This window comes from Sorex araneus, chromosome 1, assembly GCF_027595985.1.
Source record: "Sorex araneus isolate mSorAra2 chromosome 1, mSorAra2.pri, whole genome shotgun sequence".
In the NCBI taxonomy this organism is placed as follows: Eukaryota; Metazoa; Chordata; class Mammalia; order Eulipotyphla; family Soricidae; genus Sorex; species Sorex araneus.
Window position 1 is genome coordinate 87,883,373 of NC_073302.1, and position 7,590 is coordinate 87,890,962.

Here is a 7,590-nt window from a genome sequence, read left to right on the forward strand (position 1 = left end):
AAAAAAATGAGAGCTGGGATTTCTTTGCTATAGCAGCTCACCTATCCCAGTTGAAAAAGGCTTGGAAGCGGTCAGAGTTCAGGCTTACTGTTTGCATTTTCCTGACAATATGTAGCTAGAATGGGGCTGAGAACAGAGACATTGCTTTGAGTTGGGAGTCAGAGGTCAAAGTTCTAGAAAAATCTGAAATGTCCCTCTTCTGAGGCATTCTTTAAATTGCAAAATTGGGTCATGGCGAAGGGATATGAATCTCCATTACACAAAATCGGGGGTACATAAGATTTGTCATGTATCTTTTACTTGTTTTCTTGGGTTTGCTTTTTTTGGGGGGGTTGTTTGTTTTGATTTGGGGTCACACCCAGTGGTGCTCAGGGTTCACTCCTGGCAGGGCTCAGGATGCTGAATGGTGCTGGGGAGAGAAGCGAGTTTGGTCAAAAGCAAAGCAAGCCTCCCTACCCAGTGGACTAGCTCTCCCGCCCTCCCATATTTTTATTCTATTCTATGCCTTCGCTTGAATCTTGGAGAGGCTGCTTCTGTGCCCCCTCGTAGTCTCTTACTGCAGAAACAGCAGCCCCAGAGTATGGGGTGGAGGTAGAACCCCACAACCCTTTGATCTCCTATCTCCAGGAAGTGTGGCTGAGTTGTCTCCACTGAGTGAGTGTGTGTGTGTGTGTGTGTGTGTGTGTGTGTGTGTGTGTGTGTGTGTGTAATCGACCCATCAGTTAGACCCAGGAAGAAAATTCCCTGGGTTTGTTCACTAAATGAGAATATCCTTGTTCTAGTGACATACCTCACCTGAAACACGGCTGGACAGGAAGCATGCAGCTCAAACCTAACTGGTCCAGGCTGGATGGGCAAACTAGGTTGCTGAAACTAGGTTCTCATTTTTGTTTGGGTGGTGCTCGGGGCTTGCTCCTACTCTGGGCTGAGGAATTACTCCTGGGAAAGCAGGGGGACGCATCAGACATGGTGCTGGTGAACAGGCCCAAGTTGGCTGCACACAAGGCAAGAACTTTATCCCCTGTACTAACTCTTTGGCCCTTATTTTTTAAGGTTTTTTTTTTTTTAAAGTAGTCTTTATTGGACTGGAGCAATAGCACAGTGGGCAGGACGTTTGCCTTGCACACTGGCCGACCCAGGTTCGATTCCTCCGTCCCTCTTGGAGATCCCGGTAAGCTACCAAGAGTAGCTCGCCTGCACAGCAGAGCCTGGCAAGCTCCCCGTGGCATAGTCGATATGCCAAAAACAGTAACAAGTCTCACAATGGAGACGTTACTGGTGCCCGCTGGAGCAAATTGATGAGCCATGGGATAACAGTGACAGTGAGAGTAGTCTTTATTATTAGACCAGTTTTAGGCTCCCAGGAAATTAGGAAGTAGAACCAATCCACCACTCTGGCCACATACACACAACCTCCCCCATTATCAATGCTCCCCACCAAAGTACATTTGTTACAATCAATAAAGTAGCACTAACACATCATTTTCACACAAAGTCCATCAGTTACTAGGGTTCACTTTGTATATAGCCTATGGACTTAGCCAAATATCCAGTGTACAGACCATTATAGTATCGTACAGAATGTTCTTCCCTACAAATTTTCCATGAATGACCCAGTCAGCCTTCCTCTCTGCCCTTTGCTTCATTTAAGAATGAAGAGGAGGGGCCAGAGTGATGGTACAGCAGATAGGGCTTTACCTTGCACGCGGCTGACCGGGGTTCAATCTCTGGCATCCCATATGGTTCCCCCAAGCACTGCCAGGAGAATTTCTGAGTGCAGAGCGAGGACTAACCCCTGAGCACTGCCAGGTGTGACCCAAAAAAGACCAAAAATAAAATAAAAAATGAACCGGAGAGACAATGCTCCACCAGCAGCTTAAAGAAGTCATTCTAAGAGAATCGCTTTGGACTAGACACAAAACCACAACCAAACTACTTTCTACCCCTTGACATCCTAAAAAAGATGATGATGGGGAAAAAGCATCAGAACTTTTTCGTAGGAAAATGCACATATTTATCAAAGGTAAAGGTCTGGGTGAAAACTGGACTATTCTCGGGGACTACTCCTGGCAGTTCTCCGTGACCCTGTGGGGCACCAGAGATCAAACCAGGGTCTGCTGTGTTCGAGGCGAACATCTGCATCCCAGCACTGTCTCCAGCCCCTGGAAGGTCAGTTAGTTCATGAGAGGGTGATGACAGACAGAGCAGCCCCGATCACCACTTGGCAGCTGTGAGAGACTGTGGTCGCTGAGGCCGGTCCTCCCACGACCTGCCCCTGAAGCTCAACAGCCGGCAGCTGCTTCCAGTGCGAACATGTCACTGATGATTCAATTTCTAGGTCAGCGTCTTCCCTGGCAGCTGAGGTTTTCACAGCACGCCCTTCTAGCACTGGATTCAATCACTTCTGTCTCCACCACCATCCAAGGTGGCGACAGGCCGCGGTGAGTCCTGGCTGTCCAAGGCATGTTTTCTGTCAGGAGGGAGTGCCGAGGAGGAGCTGAGGAGCACGTTTGTTTCCTGGACTCCCAGATCTGGAAAGACTGCTGAAATACCACCGGGATCATCTACCAAACGCTCCGAGAGTGGCCCTTCCAGGATCATTTTGGGACCGTGGGGAGGAAGTTCTAATGCCCTAGAAATCAGCACAAAGCCATTCTGAGACGTGTCTGTGCATACAGAACTGGAAATGGGTTAGAGAAATAATCATCTCCGCCATTCCCCTCTTTGTATTGTCAGTCTTGCCTTCTTGTCACTTAACCATAGGGAATATTGAATAGTTTGGGTGCCCAGGCTAGCACCAATGAGTCTCCAAGTCTCTACACCTGAGTAAATTTCCTTGGGTAACTAAGGATTACTATTATTTTGGAGGTACTCCAAAGAGTGCCCAGGTGGGGTTGGAGGTGCAGGGTCCTACTGACAATTCTCAGTCAACTGGTCCAGTAATTCCTGTCACACTATTGCTCATCGATTTACTCAAGTGGGCACCAGTAATGTCTCTATTCCTCTCAGCCCTGAGATTTTAGCAGCAGCCTCTCCTTACTCGTCTTTCCCAACAATTGGTTCCATGTAAGTTTATGGGGATGCCTGAGTCCTGTGGCTCTGGGAGCCCCCAGGACGTCTCTTCAGTGCTGGGCCCCCAGTACTGCACTGCGTGGTGCTCAGTAACCCAGCATCCTAACCATTGTGCTGTCTTCTGGCCCCTAAAGATTACCAAAGACCCATGACCTGGTATACCGATTATATGGAACTCAAAGGACTTCATAAAAGAAACTGTCTATTCTAACTCTGCAGTTACAGAGGGTAGAAATTGGTTAATCATGGTTATAAAAGTAGCAACCCCTGGGCTGGAGCTATAGCACAGAGGGTAGGGCATTTGCTTTGCACAAGGCCAACCCACGTTCTAGCTGCACCATCCCATATGGTCCCCCAAGGCCCAACAGGAATAATTCCTTTTAAAAAACGTTTTACTAAAGAACTATGATTACAAAGTTATTGATAGTTGAGTTTTATGCATATAATATTTCAACACCAATCCCACCATCAGGGTTAACTTCCCTCCACCAGTGTTCCCAGATTCCCTCCCAACCCACCCCCACCCCCACCCATCCCCACCTATTAACCTGATAGGCACATTACAAAGTTCACTGGTTGCCTCTTTTATTCTTTTTTTTTTTTTTTTTTGCTTTTTGGGTCATACCCGGTGGTGCACAGGGATTACTCCTGGCTCTGCACTCAGAAATCACCCCTGGCGGTTCTCAAGGGACCATATGGGATGCTGGGAATCGAACCTGGGTTGGCCGAGTGCAGGGCAAATGCCCTACCCACTGTGCTATTGCTCCAGCCCCAGTGGTTGCCTCTTAGAGCTCATGTTTTCCGTTTTGTTGAGTCTGTGTTTTGGAATATGGCTGACTGCTCACCTATATCATCAGTGTAACTGAAGTCCAGATGCCTATTCACCCATCATTTCTTGTCTCTCCTTCCTCTCCTTGATTTCTTTCCTTCTCTGTCCTTCTCTCTAGACATTGGGGCCAAGGGCAATCTAAGCCTCCTCCGTTTACTACAATGCATTTCCTCATTTAGTATTCTATAATCCACTGTTAGGTGAGATCATCCTATGTCTTTCTTTTTCTGGCTTATTTTACTTAACATGGTATCTTCCAGTTCCAACCATGTCACAGCAAATTGCATTTCATCGTTTCCAGCAGTTGCATAGTATTTCATTGTGTATGTATGCCATGTCCAGGGATGCTCAGGGGTTACTCTTGGCTCTGCACTCAGGAGTTACTCCAGGCAGTACTGGGTTGGGAGGAGGGGTGGGGTACCAAATGCAATGCCAGGGATCAAACCTGGGTCTGCCATGTGCAAGACAAGTGTCCTACTAGCTGTCCAGGCAAGTCTGAGCCTGTCTCCAGCCTCCAGCCCCTGGGAGCTTCCTTTTATCTCCTGCTTTCTCCCATCAATCATTACTATCTTGACTGGAGAGACTTTTCATGGGGTTTAAAATTAAACAGTTATGTGAACTGGCTCATCCCCTTCTGCTCCACTCTATCATGGGTGCACGTAGCTTAAGGGGAGCCCAAGGATGCTAAAAATCGGCTGTACCACTTGAGCTCTATCCCTGCCCCCTCCCTTCCTTTTTATTTTTATTTTCTTAATGATTTGAAGTTGTCAGTCGAGTCTTTTCAGTTTGTCCAACAGGGAGTGTGCTTCTCTGCTGAGAACTGGATGAACATCCTGGGGCAAGAGATGGTATCTAGGCAGTGTGGGGCAGAGCAGAGGAAGCACAACAAGCAGGGACGTGCCAGCGTGCCCTGGCACCTTGCAGCAACGAGTCCTTCTCCCATGAAGTGTCTGGACCCCACAGCTCTGCTCAGGAGTCCTGGACTGTAGGTGGTGTGCAGGGGGCGCCCCCTGAAGGTGCTCTCCCAGCCTGCCCGAGCTAGTTCAAGCAACCAATGCTCTTGATGCTTTTATTTCCTGTGACACAACCAGTAGAGCTTAGGGCTTCCTCCTGGCTCTGTGCTCAGGGATCATTCCTGGTGGTGCAGGGAGGACGCTATGTGGTGTGAGGGATTGAATCTAGGCTGGCTGCTGGCAAGGCAAGTGTCCTCACAGCATTATCTCTCCGGTCCAATCCATGCTTTTTTAGAAGCCTGGGTCAAACGTCTCCATTTTTCTCTATAGATGTACGAGCCACTCATTGTCCCACGTGAATTCTCATTCCCTTTCCTCTGTTTATCACTAAGTTAGCTGTTGCTCTCTTTCACTGGTCCTCAATCTTGACAAGCTTGCTGAATGTGATGGAGTGATGTGCTTTTTGGTTGCATTCTATGTTGCTCAGGGTCTACTCTTACTTCTGCACTCAGGGGTCGCTCTTGGTGGGTTCAGAACCGTGTGGGATACTGGGGATCAAATCTGGGTCAGCAGCATGCAAGGCAAGGGCTTTACCCTCAATACTCTCTCCAGCCCCCCACGCCCCAGCCTAGGAGTTATGTTACCCTCTTAGGACATGTGGCTGACAGGGGCTGTTTCCTCCTGTGTTTGTCAATATGCCTGTAGAGACAGTTTCAGGAAAGAACCAATGGATTCTTGCCTGGGTCTGGCTTCGCCACCGGGTGAATTTGACATGTGGATAGGCTTTCTCACTGGGAACAATTGCACCCAAACTCCACAGGCCAAGAGCAGCCCCTTCTATCTTTGCTTCTCTCTCTCATCTAGCCTGCAGGCACCACGAACTTTCTCCATGCAAGAAGTGATTCTCTTTCCTTGACTTGGAAACCAGCCTGGGGATGATGTGATCTGTCTCTGCCCAGAACCACAGGACCCATAGGACCCACTGAACCGTGATACTGCAGTGAGGGGAGAGAGTTCAACCCCAAAGGGGATGCCTGTGAGGGGAGGCAGTCAGAGAGGCTGAAAAACAAAGGCTCTGTCTTGACTCCACTCAGTCTGGTGATCTTATCTCAAGTGCTGCCGAAGAGGAGGGCTGCAGGGACTTCTCTGCTCTTCTCATCTCAGGCATTTCCATCCTTCACTAATGCAGCTTGACCACTGAGTGTAAGACTTAGTCCAGCAGAGCTCCAAGTTTTGGGGGAAAATCAATGATTAACACTGTCCCCTAAACCAAAGGTCTCAGGGGGACGTGACAAAAGAGATCTAATTCCCCACTGCTACAGACTCCTGGTGACTGTCAATACCTGAGCTCTACAAGCTCACCTGGCTGGGCAACACGGATCAGGCAAAAACACTTTATCTGGGCTACATGCAAGGCACATGCCTGTACTGACTCTCTCCTTAGTCAATTTAAACTTGCAATTTATTGAGGGAAAGAACAACTGCAGAAAATTATATAAGACCAAGAATCATAAACAGAAAACAGAAACCCAAGAAATTCTCACATCTGTTATTATAGTCATTTATCACAAAACCTGCCAATGCTGTTGTTTACTTGTTGGTGGTGGTAGGAGACAGAAGGCTGATGCCTCCCAGGCCCTGTGTGTCTTGGAACAGCGGATGAAAATGTTTCCCATCTAGGACACAACACAATTCCACTCAGGAAAGAGTTAAATAAAGTCTGACCTGCTTCAAAGAAACTAGGGCTTGTGAGCAAATCAATCTGATTTTCAAACCCTAATCAACTATTATCATGGTGGACAATGAACTGATCATCTAGTTTCAAGATTTCTGTGAGTTGCTCTTCTCTGTTCTCCCTTTGTTCTCGTTAGGGGTCATGCCTGTCATTGCTCTGTGCTAGTCCCAGCTCCACTGTGGGGGACCCTGTGGTGCTGGGGATGGAGCCTGGGGTCCCTGCGCTTGAAGCCAGCATGCAGCCCTCGGAGCTGTCTCTCTGGTCTTCTTTTCCATGTTTCTCATAGGTACAAAACTCCCTTCACGTTTCAAGGACTCCGAGGAATTCGAAGGCAGTAAATACACCAACTAATCCTCACCGGGCCCAAAGAACAAAGCCATTAACGCTGTGTGAGGGAGTCCTTATTTACTTCTAACTCATTTGCACAGTTTTTAAAGTCACGCTGGTTTAGAGTTGACCAACTGCCCTAAGAGAATGTGGGTGTGAGGTGAATTGTTTCAGTCCCTGTGGTACATTGTGCTCTGCGAGCAGGGGACACCAAGTCATTGCCTGAAGGAGTCAAGGGACATTTGTCTTGTTTCAAACTTTTGGACCTAACTATATTTTCAACATCCCATAAGTCAGACTTGCAAAAATTCACATTTTCGGATAGCGAAACTGTTTTTCTTACATGAGGGATTTAACATAAATTATCTTAAGACAATTAAAAGACTCAAGAATATTGGCCTTTGGAAGAAAGCACACACCGAGGCTTTAGGTGATAAACCAGAGCAAACACTGCCCAGCGATTTGTTCAGGAAAGGCACACATGCATGTCTGGAAAACATTAGCCAGTGTTTTCAAACTGCAGGATGTGACCCACTGTGGATTGCAAACCTCGTTCAATGGGTGGCAATTTTCTTTAAACAAAAGAACTGAAACAGAAGTTACCAGAGTAAGTCTCCAGAATGGAAGTAACTGATGAAATTTCTCATTTATTATTTTGCACACAGTAGGCTTGA